Source organism: Carassius auratus, chromosome 2 (assembly GCF_003368295.1).
Source record: "Carassius auratus strain Wakin chromosome 2, ASM336829v1, whole genome shotgun sequence".
Lineage (NCBI taxonomy): Eukaryota > Metazoa > Chordata > Actinopteri > Cypriniformes > Cyprinidae > Carassius > Carassius auratus.
Window position 1 is genome coordinate 13,824,661 of NC_039244.1, and position 14,519 is coordinate 13,839,179.

The following is a 14,519-nucleotide window of genomic DNA, read 5'->3' on the forward strand; positions in this document are numbered from 1 at the left end:
GTCTTCATTTGTTATATAATCATGTTTTTATGTGTGAAACCAGTTCTGTATTAATGTTCTCAAAGAGATTTAAACTTGAGCATGACAAATTTCGAAGTCATTAAACATAGTTCACCGTAAAATGGAAATTCTGTCACCATTTACTCAATCTCATGTTGTTCCAAACCTGTATGACATTCTTTCCTCTGTGGAACGAGAAATATATTTAGAAAGTCAGCAACATACAAACAACTGAAAATCATACAAAACGTCAAACAGGTCTGAAGGAAATTTTTAGGAGAGCTATCCCTTGAAATGTGTTCGGGACTATGTTATTTAATTTTTCAGAATTTAGTAAACATGCATGAAGGAAATATATAAAGACCAGCCATTCTGACACATAATGATGTAATATACATCCTGTACTGGCAGCGATTTGGCTGGATATTCTGAGCTTCAATGATACACTGCAGCACCACTACAGCATGTAATTAGTACAATTTCTGCTCAAGCTGTCTCTAGTTGATCTAATTAGCATTAATTTCACACAGTGTCTCAGATGTATCATCCTGTTTGCTCCGTAAAGACAAAAGTCCCACCCCTGGCCTCCCAGGGCAGTACCAACTAGGTTCAAGTCGGTACCAGCCCTGACACAACACTCTCCCGCTTAAACAACTCTGGACACCTCCCAAAAGCTGAGTAGGAAACTGGGGGAAGTAAGCCAGTGGGCAGAGCAGCAGGAAAACCCTGAGACTCAACAGCAGGACGCAGAAAAGGAAGAGGATGCGCAGTGGAGCTTCAGAGGTTCCACCCAGGCTCAGGTAGGGCCCAAACCCTGCAGTCTCCTCAGCAAGAAGCAGGCAGCACAAACACAAAAGGCGTCTTCAGATACTTCATAGCCAAGCCACAACATACCAGAGCGGACACAAGCCTCCTTTGTTTTACCTTCTAGTTAAAGCAGTAGAGTTGGAGCTCCGTTGGTCCCTGAAGTCAAGTCAAGAGTTGAGCCCTGTAAATCACTATAGATCTAATCAAACCTGTCCTGGAGGCCCTTCAGAACTGAAATTATCTACTTTGTAAGAAAAGCCCCAAATAGTTTCTATAATTTACCCCTTAACCTTCTGGTATTGTTTGGTCATTTAAAATGGGTATTTTTTTATTTTTTAAATCACTACTTTATTGGAATAGTACAAAACTTGCTTTTATAGTCATTATTTTACCACAAAATAAATAAATTGTTGTCTTAATTTGAAAAAGCTAAATGGTTGGAGAAAAATATAGTCACAGTTGGAGAGGGGGTTCAGCGAAAAATCGCCAGCTGTCAGCAGGAAGTGGCTGTCACTGGCAGCAGGAAGTGGCTGCCAATAAAACCGGATGGCAGCTGTCGCTAATACCCGGAAATTGGAGGAGGCTACCGGCGGCAACAAGACAAATAAATTATTATATACGCTTATGATTATGTTTAATACTTTTTTAAATAAGTATAAAGGTCAGTATTGTATATTATTTGATTTAAAATATTGATCAAATATAAACAAAGAAATAAGATAATTTTGCTAAACGTTAATTTCCAGCTGAATGTTTATGCATGCATGTATCATTGTTTGTGTGAAATAAAACAATTTGTATTTATATACGAGAGTGGCACTTACTGGGTGTATGTTGTATATTTATTATAGCCTATATACACAAATGACTGAAAAGAGAGAAGTCTCAGAGACCTTTATTTAAAATCATAATTTGCGGTTATAATTGTAGTATTTCAAGAAACAATCATTCATATATATATATATATATAGTATAAAGGACAACAATCATATATATATATAGTATAAAGTAGCTGTTAAATTTGTAACTGGGTTAGTAAGTTGTCAAAGTCAGTGCTTTACAATGTAAACCGTATAAAATATATCCAGTAAGCAAGCAGACTAAAATATCAATCAGAATCACTAACAACAATCCGGAGGGATTTTCAAGACTCTTAGATCAGAACTGATGAGTTCTGATGGAGTTACTTCTCCAGCATCTTGCACCAATCACTGTAAAACCCAGGGTGGATGTGCATCTCTCCTCATTTTCCTCTTGCAACATGGTCAAGTCAAGCATTGTTTATTTATATAGTGCTTTTAATAATACAGATCAAAGCAAAGCAACTATACAGTATTAAATAGGAAAATAGTGTGTCAGTCAATAATGCAGAAGGACATTAGTAAACTCAGTTTGTAGTCAGTTTAAAAGGCAGTTTATCATTGAATTCAGTGATGTCATCATTCAGCTCAGTTCAGTTTAAATAGTATCTGTGGAATCATGTCAATGATATCGCTGTAAATGAAGTGACCACAACGAAGCAAGCCAGAGGCGACAAGGAACCAAAACTCCACCGGTGACAAAATGAAGAAAAAACAAGGTCTTTACAGGAGATCTGTATCTGGGGCTCTAGTTGTCCTGGTCTCCGCTGTCTTTCAGGGCAGTAGAGGTCCTCTCTAGGTGCTGATCCACCATCTGGTCTGGATACGTACTGGATCCGGGTGACTGGAGTGACCTCCGAATAAAAAAGAAACAGATTAATATAATTGAAGATGTTAATATCTATACGATGTTTGATAGGGAGCCAGTACAGGGTTTACAGAACTGGGCTAATCCGGTCATACTTCCTGATTCTAGGAAGAACTCTAGCTGCTGCATTTTATTATTCATAAGAAAATGGTGACATTAATACCTAAATTGCTTTATTAACAGTAGACATGCATGCACAGCCATATTAATGATTATTCCCATTGCGTCTTGTCATCATGTACAGAGAAGTGATTACATTTTCATGCATAATTTGCACACCTGGTAAGCAGTTGTTGTAAACCTCGTCGCAGTGTCTGCAGGGTGTACATTTTGTTGAATTCCTGACATGGCTTAGACATGTTCTCCATTTTGTTCCACCTGTATATTGAGATGAGGAGCATGAAAACAGCATTATTACAAAGATAAACATTCAGACATGGCAACTGAGAAATTTAATGTTATGGCACCTTTTTAAACCTCTAATCAAATATGTAAAAGAAAATACTCAGTCAAGCCAGCTGGATTGTGCCCTCTTTCGAAAGGAGTCTGTATACAGTACAGCAGACATCTGAATTTGGAACAAACCAAAGACAGACTTAATGTAGCATCACCCTTCTCCAGGATCATGTAAAGAAGAATTTCCAACAGTACAGCATCTGGCAACTATTGGGTATTACAAAAAAAAAAAAAAAAAAAAAAAAAAAAAAGGTGTCAATGCCATGGTTTTGTCTCAAGATGCACATCAGTAATGTTTTTTTTTTTTTTTTTCTAAATGTATGTTTACAAAAGCTACTTCAATGTAAAAATTATAGTAAAAAACTATGCTTACAACTTCAACTGGTACACAGAACAGTTCTGCACATGCATAGTATTAGAGAAAACACACCTCAATAGTGTAAAAAAAAAGGGATTCTTCTTTTAAGAACTCTTAAGTTAATGTATATCACACAATCTCCTGAAAGACTTAACATGCAAAAATATATGGTTAGTGTTGCACATTTATCTTCTATCATTCCAGTCAAACAACATTCTTTTATATTATTCAATAGACTGTTAACACGCTAACAAACGTTAATATTTAATGGTACGTCAAACGGTAGGCCCCAAACAAGGTACACAAACAACGTTGCTACCACTAATTAGGTTTCATTGAACAATTAAACCAAAGTAGGCACCAAGTCTACCAAGTCGTTCACCAAAATAACAATTAAAATCAAACTTACAACGCACAAAAACATTAATTACTCCGATGACCAATTTCTGAACTTACCGTTTGATCAATCGCAACCATTACTGAAGCGTTTGGGTGCAGTTATATCTGATTGGTTGCGCCCACGTTGGTCGATACTGATTGGCTCCCACCGATCGGCAGGTCCCGCCTACCATCCGGCTGCCAGTTACTGTCTTCCGGCTGTCAGTTACTGCCTTCCGGCTGTCAATGGCAGCCACTTCCTGCTGCCAGCTGCCGATTTTTTATCTGAACCCCTGCTGCACAGTTGTGTTGTTTGTGGTCAAAAATGAATGCCATTGGAAACAACTGGAAAATAAGCAAAAATACAGAGATATTTTTTTGTGTACAATCTACAAATCATTCACGGATGCAGAAAAAAAGGTGCATCCTGAATCAAAAAATAATAATTTATGTCTAAAACAACTAGAGAATTTATAAGGCTTTTATATAGAGCTCTACTGGAATCTAGTGGCTAGACCATAGAATTTCAGATGTTTTACTCAAACCAAATGGAGTTAATCTGCCTTCAAAAATTGGATTTTAAAGGCATTGTCTCTTTCTTGACATGAAATACTGCCATGATTAAAAAGTAATAGAAAAATATTAGGGATAAATTGATCACCGTTATTGCATAAATATTAAATTTTACAATGAAATTTTCTAAAAATACAAAATAAAAAGAAAACATTATCAAACAGAAATATATTACATTGATTTCACTGAAAAAAATTAATAAAATCATTTTAGGTATCTGGTCACTTTTGTCCGCAAACAACAAAAGTGTGACTCCCAAATGAACAAAACTAGAGGGTTAATGGTAAAAAGTAATTATACTTCAAATTAAATACAGACGTAATACTCTTTTCATATTCTGTTTTTCGCCTACTATTTTGTAGGAAAGTAGGAATATTTGGATGCACCCTAAATCTATATAAGCGAGTTATTGTATCATTCATTCAACTGATTAATTCAAAAACATAGATTTAGTCAGGAACGCTATAAAACTGAATCAGTTTAGACCCCATTGTGAATTTAACATGGATGAAAATGACACTGTGAGGGACAGACTTAACAATGGCATGCACTGTATGTCTATACCTTGTGATAACCTGTAGAACAAGGCCGCAGAACAACAGTACTGGTGTGGTACTGGTGTGAATATTCATTTGTACAGATTTGCATTTTTGCAGTTTACCTGTAGAGAAAATGCGTCCTCTTTGCAAAGTCACCATAATGGGAAACCCATAGGTTCAGGAGGGGCCTAAATAAAAACAATGCTGACAGCATCAAATGAAAATGATGTTGAAATGATGTATTGCCAAGAAGTCCAGCTGACAGGTCACTAATGACCAGTAATGATAAAGTTTCCTTAACCATACAAGTGAACTTAAGATAATATGGATTGGTGGTTCTTAAAGTCCATTTTCTTTCAGAATCCAACAAATCTTCCTCAGTGACAGCTGTAATGTATTGTTAAATTTGCCTGATGTAAAACAAAATACACAATTCGTGTAAACTTGTCCAATGAGTAAAGCAAATGTATTTTTCAGTTAGTTCAGTTAGTTCAGAATGTTCTTGTTCACTGGATTCACTTTTCTGGCAATGCATGCTGTAGATATGCTTCTGTAATCACGGTTACAGTCATATTTAATCCAGGTACAAAATGGCATGTGCTTCTTTAGTAGTTTCCTCTTCTTACACCGTGTGTCCTTTAACTTTCAAGAGATTTTCATGGCCTAGCTCTCCTCTGAACTTTATCTTTCTGGGATCTGCTCTCCCTGCTTTATGCTCTTGCAGGAAATAACCTCCGTTTACTCCTTGCATCTAAGAAAAGAAAATCCTATTCATTCCTGATGTCCATGTTCTTTGTATCTGTGGGTACTAACTGTTCTAACAGAGGGTCTACTGCATCTTCCACATGGCCCACTCGCTGCCCAACCCCACAGAACAGAAAAATAAATGTTGTTGCCTTCTGCGGGTTTCATGTTGCAATTAGTTCTGTGTGAAAACACCTTGCAACTGATGGACCAAATGAATGCTTCTCAAAAAACCTTGACAAAAATGACAAATGTGCATGTATGTTCCCAACAGCTAGTTTAAATTTCATTAAATCTTAAACCTCTCGATTATAACACATTTTGGTACTCTTTTCAGTGAATGAGCAGAAAGTAGTTTTCTTAAAATATCAGTGGTTTACTGCTGTATAAATGTCACTACAGTTACTGGGGTGCTTTTCAATTCAGCCATATTTAGCCTAACCTTTGTACTGTATCTTTTGTTTTCCTCTTTGCATCTTTCTCCGTAGATTCAGCTGTTGGTGCTGCCTGTCTCTATCAATCACAGAGTCCCTCTACGGTCTCCGCTGTCTGCACCAACTACATTATTTTTTTCAAACACCCATCTGCTCTCTCTCCCTGCTGTCTTTAATTAGCTCATATTAAGATAAATATAGTGCCTTTGTTATGTGTTTTTGAGCATGTAATGTGTACGTGAAGTATTCCTGTAAATAAATATATCCCTGTCCTATTGTTCTACTTCTAAAAGGCAAGACACATCTATAACTCCTCAGTTAAAGGGGTTAATGTGATCATATAGTATTTTTAGCTCATGTTTAGATGGAGATTGTGGAACTTTGTATTAAAAGGAAAAGCAACCTATAGGCCTTAGTCAGATCAGATGCCATAATTAAATTTTACTTGAATGAAAACGAGGCTGTGAGGGATAGACGGCTACTGAAAGTCATTTCTAAAGATTCCTCTCAAGTTTTGATTTAATTCCTGTTAAAAATACGCTACCCTGACTAAATCTGTAATTATTCAAAGCTCGCACAATTATGTTGTAAATATATACATGTCCATACAATTTATGTTTCTGAAGAAATTTGACCCATTTAATAATGCATTAACTACACAACTTTAACCTGATGATCACTTGATATCAGTAGGTTAATGATATCTGTAGGATTAATAAAACATTCTTGGCTAGAATATCAGTGTTTATTAAAAGATGTTAACAGACATTTTTTCAGTATAGGACATTGCATAGATTTCCATTGATTTTATATCGGGTTATAATATTTTCTATCCCCTAACACAAACCTGACCCATAAACCTACCAATCACAGAAACACGTACAAAACACTATATTAAAAAAAAAAAAAAAAAACGTGTTTTGTCATGTCCTCATTAGTATTTCACATAAGTGAGGACACTTGTCTCTCACAAGCTAAACACACACGCACACACACTTGTCTGGTCAGCTATCCTTGTGGGGACTCTCCATAGGCATAATGGTTTTTATTCTGTACAGACCGTATTTTCTATCGCCCTACACCAACCCTACACCTAAACCTAACCCTCACAGGAAACTTTCTGCATTTTTAGATTTTCAAGAAACTTCATTCTGTATAATTTATTAGCTTGTTTACCCGTGGGGACCTCAATTTAGGTCCCCACCATGACACGTGAGTCTGTGTGTATTCAGGTTTAAGTCCCCACCAGAATAGAAAAACAAGTACACACACACACACACACACACACACACACACACACACACACACACACGCATTTTTTTTTTGTAAGACAGATTTACTACAGTGTATCTGTGCTCGATGAGTCATGGCTACCCATTATACAGCTTGTGTTCAGTGGGTACAGATGTTTACCAGAAGGGGGCGCTTCAAATACGTTTAAAACTAGCTCTCTTCAACTATAATCTTATCCAGTGACGCCCCCTGGTTCTTGAATTAATGTTTCATGGGGATCCTGTTCAATTTGTAAAATTGCACTTTATAAAAGCAGAATGTTTTTCAAGAAAGTTTTTTTTTTTCACATATGGATGCTCATCTTCTGTGATTTTTAATTTTGTTGTTGTTGTTTATAACAATACAAATGTGATAGCCTACTACTCCATGTTCCATATAATACATTTCACCATATAAATTCATTCACATAATAAAATCCATTTGCATGTACGTTTGTGCTTGTATTCGTCATCTGTGTGATCTGACAAGAACAGTAAATGTATTCATTCAGACACTTTATGCTTGCACATGAGGAACATGTTTTTATTTATATTTTTGTTTCAATGGGATAATTTATAAAATGTATTTACTTTCAGGATTTAACTGCATGGCTTATTTCTTTTGGGTTACACCAAGGCATATAAACCAAAAGGTTATTGCTAGAGCTAGAACAATACATCTTAAACATAATCATTGAATGAATCACTGTGTAAACTGATTTATTATTATTTTATACTGTTTTAAGGCTAGAAATGCCATTTACAAATGATAATTCCTGTAGAAATACACCCCAGGTGTGCATTGACTCTTAAAATGGGCTCTTGGGAATGACTGGAGTCACAGTGTCATTCTCATAGAATGCAAAGCATGTCTGTGGTTTATCAGCTGTCTTTATGTTTTTAAATAGCTACACAATAATAGCCTACCTTTTTAAAACATCCTCCTGCTCTACAGTATGAAACAACTAATCAACATTTTAATGCTAATAAATGACCAATTAAAGACACATTAAAAATTAATTTGACCTCCATTGCCTTTGAAGAATACTCTTGACTTGTGAACTTTTTAGAATCAATACACAGACAACATTTGCATCATTACAATAATAGTTCTAATTGGCCTGTTTTCATAGTAAATGCTCACAGTTGATCACTATTTATGTTGCAAATCTCCAGGCTTACATCATTAACTGGATGACTGGAGGCAATTTTGCTTAATAACTGCATCTAACCTTTTAATAGTTACTTAAGATAGCCAGATAAAATGTGCTGTCTGTTCTCTTGACTGAAGAGCACAGTCACCTCTGGCACTTATCATTAATCTTCTGCTAAAGCTTTGACTGACATCCAGGGCAGCTGCACGACTGGGTATGCTTCGTCCCGCCACTGGGCTGAATTAACTGCTAAATCCATCCAGTACAGAGATGATACAGACGCAATGACATGCATCATGCCAAGCATCGTACAATCAAGCCACGAGGCTCTTAAAGGCATTGTCTCAAATACTAAACTTGCGAGATGAAAGGATCCAATAAAAGAGATGTTTTGATTTGGTACATTAAAAATAGTATTGACAATCCTGAATCAAAGCTAAATAAAACTGGGTTGCACTAAGGTCACTTCTATTACATTAGTATATCTAACTATATGTAATGTAGCTATATCAGTATCTTATATGTTTAAAAGAGGAACAAATTGAGTATATATTTGGTGTGCCTACCTAACTGCTAAAAGTTGACCTCAGATTCCACTTTTCATTACTTGATGTAGATCTTTTTTAAGAGTTCTGGCAACGTGCTAATAAGAGACATTCACACTATTCGAGCTCTGCTCTTTGTGCTCTCATACATCCTGTTTATTAAGTGGCGGTGCGATGTGGGGGTCAACATTTGTTATGACAACCTGTTATCCTGTTACTTTTTGTTTGGAAATAAATATTAGGATTGTTTGACAGCCACAGTAGTAGTCTATTGTGTCTGTGTGCCGTTCAAGGAATGGTGTGACCGTGAGACTTCTCAAGAATGCAGAATACTCCTATGGCTATTAGCCACCAAATGTATGTTACATCTAGCACCTAGTTATCCCCTGCTTAATGCTGTCAGAAACCTTTCAATAACTACTTTTATCACAGCTGTCTGTTGTTGAAGCCAGAATGATGGATGTGCTTATGTTATGACTCCTTTTAAGAAAACATAGGTAGGCCTATTTTTTTTTCTATATCTTTTAAGTAAAACTTAAGGTTGAATAGATAAACATAAGTTAATAAAATAGTTAATATGTACTCATTTAATTTAGCTAATAATGAGTTTATAATTTTTATAATTATTCATTAATTACTATATATTAATTACTATATTTCATCAATTAACTGATTTTTTAATATTGTTTTCTTTCATTTTCGACAAACAGTTTTCCTGTTTGACACTGTTAAACTGCTTTGAGACAATCAGTGCTGTATAAAGTGCTGTACAAATAAAGTTGACTTGACTTGACTATAGTGATGTATAATATTTAATATCTTGGTCATTTTAAATTCTTCATATACTAAAACATTAATAACATTTAAACTAACAAGTATATTCATAAATTATAAAAAATAAGACATAAAAAAGGTTTTAAAATGCTTTAAACTTATTGTAAAATGTTATTGTAAAATTTTTATTAAATTTTTTAAATGTTTAAAGATTAATTTTAAAACATTACCTGCTTAAGAGTCAAGTCAGAAGGATGTACAATTTTAGTAATATCTGTATATAAAATATAATCACAAGCAACAGATCCAAGAGTTTAGCCATAATAAACGTCATTACCTCTGCTCTGCAGTGACAGGAACATGACAAGGTGTTGAAAGGTGTCTCTGGTGAAAACATTAAGTTGGCTGGGAATCTGCTGCAATAGTGACATCTCCTGATAATCTCTGTTTGTGAGAATCATCAGCACCCAGGCCTGCCACCATATCCCCGGATACTATACCAAGGCCTGTGATGAGGCTTTTCTATTTTCTATTTCTTTTCCAGTATCAGTACAAAACAATGCAAAGGCATTAGGATGCAGAATTTTGTCAATTAGGTGATTGCTTTATTATTACAAAATGTTTGGAGTAAAATTTAGTTGTTGTTTTAAAGTTATGTTCACCAGGGCATTTATCATATTTGATCAGAAGTACAGTAAAACAATAATACTGTGTACATTTTTTTTCAATGTAATTAATTCATTTGATAACGAAGCTGAATTTTAAGCAGCCATTACTCCAGTTTTTAGTGTCAAATAATCCTTTAGAAATCATTTTAAAATGCTGATTTGGTTCTCATTGTTATAAACACTCCAGGTTCCACCTTCATGCAATCACAACGCACACCCTCACCGGAATTCTAAATCACATCCACCTGATCTGCATCATCACCCAATCAGCTCAGCACCATAAAAGCCACACATTGTCCGGTCACGTTTGCAACAAGGTCATTCCTGTATGCTTACTATAAGGACTAACTCCTCTTCTACTCTCTCCAGCGATTCTCCGAAGACCCAGATCCCCAGTGTGCGTGTGTGTGTTTCACCTTCACTCCAAGACGTCTTCACCCAGCCTGCACGGATCCTTCCATTCACTCATCCCTCACTACCTGCTCCTCTGCTTGTGTCTGTGATAATAAACATCTTTATCTGTTACTCCTCAGCTTCCCGAGTGATCCGTAACAGATGACCGGACCAGCATCGCCAGGCACAAGCATGAGCCTCACGGACCCCTTTCAAGATCTGGTTGATGCACTCCGACGAACACTCATGGCTACACCTGCATCCCCAACACCAGCGAGCATTTCCGCCGACCATGTCAACACTTCCTCACTGGCAGTTCCTGCCAGTCCCATGGCCAGGCCGGCGCCCTACTCTGGTTCGGCGGAGGAATGCATCGGTTTCCTCCTACAATGTTCGCTGGTCCTGGAGATCCAACCGCACTTATACCCCACTGAGCGATCGAAGGTTGCCTTTGTTATTTCCCAGCTGCAGAGTAAAGCACTACTGTGGGCAGCTTCTATATGGACTCAAAATAACCCAGTTATCCAGTCTTATTCTAGCTTCATTGACCATTTCCGTGAAGTTTTCGGCAGACCAGCTTGGGACTCTTCCATTGGTGGGAAGCTGTATAATCTAAAACTGGGAAAAATGTCTGTCAATGAATATGCCCTTCAGTTTAGGACTTTAGCGGCCACCAGGGAATGGAACGAACAGGCTTTACTGACTACCTACCATCAGGGATTGGAACCTCGAGTGCAGTTGCATCTCGCTGCATACGAGGACACCATCAGGCTTGAACGATTCATCCAGCTGTCCATTCGCTCCGCCACTCGTATGAAGTCGTGCTTAGAAGAGCACCAGGGCCAGGTGCATTCCTCCACACCACTCTGCCGACCAGAGGCCGTCAGCGCCCCAGAACCAGCTAACGAACCCATGATCCTCGATTCCTACTGCCTTACAATGGCGGAGCGACAAAGACGGCTGGCCAAGAATCTGTGCCTCTACTGTGCTGACCCGGGGCATGCCATAGCTGTATGCCCCGTCCGTCCTCCTCGCCCCATGGTGAGTGCCATTCTCCCTTCAATATACCAAATGAAACCACTCACCACTGTTGTGACACTTACTGCCACTGACATATCTCTTCCAGTTTCTGCCCTCCTCGATTCTGGGTCAGCTGGCAACTTCATCTCCGGCGCCCTCTGCCATCAGCTCAAGCTCCCTACCACGGCAATGCCGTCAGCCTACCAGGTCCACACTATCACCGGCAAGCCGCTAAGCAGGAGGTGCGTGTGCCATAGTGTGGGCCCCATATCCCACCAAACCGGACTACTCCACCATGAGGAAATCCATCTGCTGGTTCTGGAGGAATCCACCACTGACAGGATTCTATGGCATCCGTGGCTGGAGCAGCACAACCCCGTTATTTCCTGGAAAACAGGCGAGATCCTGAAAAGGGGCGAGGCCTGTTTCAAGTCATGTATCTCTTTTTGTCCAGTACCAGTCACACCTTCCCCTGAACCTCTTCCAGTCCTATTCCTATGGAATTCCTATTCCACATCCATAGAGAGCCCAATGGAAAACCAGTCCATCACAATCCCTCACTGCTACACCCCCTTCAGTGACGTCTTCTGCCCCAAACGGGCCTCCAAGCTGCCTCCACACCGGCCGTGGGACTGTGCAATAGATCTGCTGCCGGGTGAACCAGTGCCAAAGGGAAGGATATATCCCCTATCCATTCCTGAGGAGAAGGCCATGGAGGATTACATCAAGGAGGCGCTGACCCAGGGTTATATTCATCCATCGAACTCCCCTGCTGCATCGAGCTTTTTCTTAGTGGAGAAGAAGGACAGAGGTTTGAGACCACTTATAGATTACCGGACTCTCAATAATATTACTGTTAAATTCAGATATCCACTTCCCCTCGTCCCAGCTGCCTTGGAACATTACCATGGTGCCACTGTGTTCACCAAGTCAGACCTCTGCAGCGCCTACAACCTCATCCGGATACTTGAGGGGGACGAGTGGAAGACCGCCTTCATCACCCCTACTGGCCATTACGAATATTGTGTCATGCCGTATGGACTTGTTAACGACCCCTCCGTATTCCAGGATTTCATCCACGAGGTGCTCCGGGAGTTCCTCCACAAATTCGTCTTGGTCTATATCGATGATATCCTCATCTACTCCCGGAGTCTGGCAAAACATCAACACCACGTTGCGGAAGTCCTGCTACGCCTGAGGGCCTACCAGCTCTACCTCAAGGCTGAAAAATGTTCCTTCCATCAGCCCTCAGTGCAGTTCCTTGGCTATAACATCAGTAGCAGTGGCATCCGGATGGAAGAGGGGAAGGTAAACGCAGTCAAGGATTGGCCCACTCCGACCACCATCAAGGAGTAAAAGCGGTTCCTAGGCTTTGCCAATTTCTACAGACGGTTTATACGCAACTTCAGTACCATGACAGTCCTCTCACCAGTCTCCTCCACAATAAACCTAAGTCTCTCTCCTGGACTCCTGCTGCCACTGAAGCCTTCCAAACCCTGAAGGAAGCCTTTACGACCGCCCCACTCCTGGTCCATCCCAATCCCGATCGACCCTTCGTTGTAAAAGTTGATGCCTCAACCACCGGAGTGGAAGCGGTCTTGTCTCAAGAGCAGGGGAACCCCAGCCGCCTCCATTCATGTGCTGCCTTCTCCCGGAAACTCAACCCGGCGGAGGTTAACCACAACATAGACAATCGGGAGCTGTTGGCCATCAAACTAGCTTTGGAGGAATGGAGGCATTGGCTAGAGGGAGCCAAACATCCCTTTCTGGTCCTCACTGAACATAAGAACCTAGAGTATCTTTGAGTAGCCAAAAGACTCAACCCTAGACAAGCTCGCTGGGCGTTATTCTAGGTGTGGCCATCAGCCTATCTTCTGGGTACCATCCTCAGTCAAACGGGCAGACGGAAAGGAAGGTTCAGGAGATTGGACGCTTCCGTACCTTCTGTCATGGCCACCAGAACTCCTGGAACCAATTCCTGGGGTGGGCCGAGTACACACAAAACTCCGTCAACCCACCACCGGACTCCGGCTACCAACCACCTCTATTCCCCTGGTCAGGTGAACCCTTGGATGTCCCCGCCATCGACTACTGGTTCCAGGAGAGCGAGAGGGTCTGGGACGCGGCACATCATCAACTTCAGCAGGCACTGCACAGACGGAGAACGACAGCCGACCTTCGCCAATCTGAGGCCACGAATTACCAACCCAGTCAGAAGGTCTGGCTGTCCACCTGGGACATCCGCTTGCATCTACCCTGCTGCAAGCTCAGTCCCAGATTCATTGGCCCATTCACCATCATCCAGCAGATCAATCCGGTCACTTACAAACTCCAGCTACCCCCTGAGTACCGGATTCACCCCACATTCCATGTGTCCCTTCTGAAACCTCACCATCCTTCTGTCTCTCCCTCCACAGAACCTGGCGAAGCCGAAGCCCCCCCCCCTCCTCTCCTCCTAGATGACAGCGCAGCCTACACAGTCCATGACATCTTGGACTCCTGGCGGCGTGGTGGACAACTTGAATATCTAGTGGACTGGGAAGGATACAGTCCAGAGCAACGTTCCTGGGTCCCACGGAACGACATCCCGGATCCTACCTTACTCGATACCTTCCACTCCAATCATCCTGACCGACCTGCTCCCAGTGGAAGAGGACGTCCACCACGTCCTCAGGAG

General features: G+C 40.1%; 1 long non-coding RNA gene across 1 annotated transcript; it reads right to left on the reverse strand.

The window, feature by feature from the left end:
* Positions 1 to 2,867: 2,867 nt before the first annotated feature.
* On the reverse strand, positions 2,868 to 4,048 carry LOC113116600 (uncharacterized). Its single transcript, XR_003294051.1, has 3 exons — positions 3,806 to 4,048; positions 3,041 to 3,198; positions 2,868 to 2,913 (listed from the first exon to the last, which is right to left on the reverse strand). It is a non-coding gene; the product is annotated as an uncharacterized LOC113116600 (long non-coding RNA).
* Between the last annotated feature and the right edge of the window lie 10,471 nt (positions 4,049 to 14,519).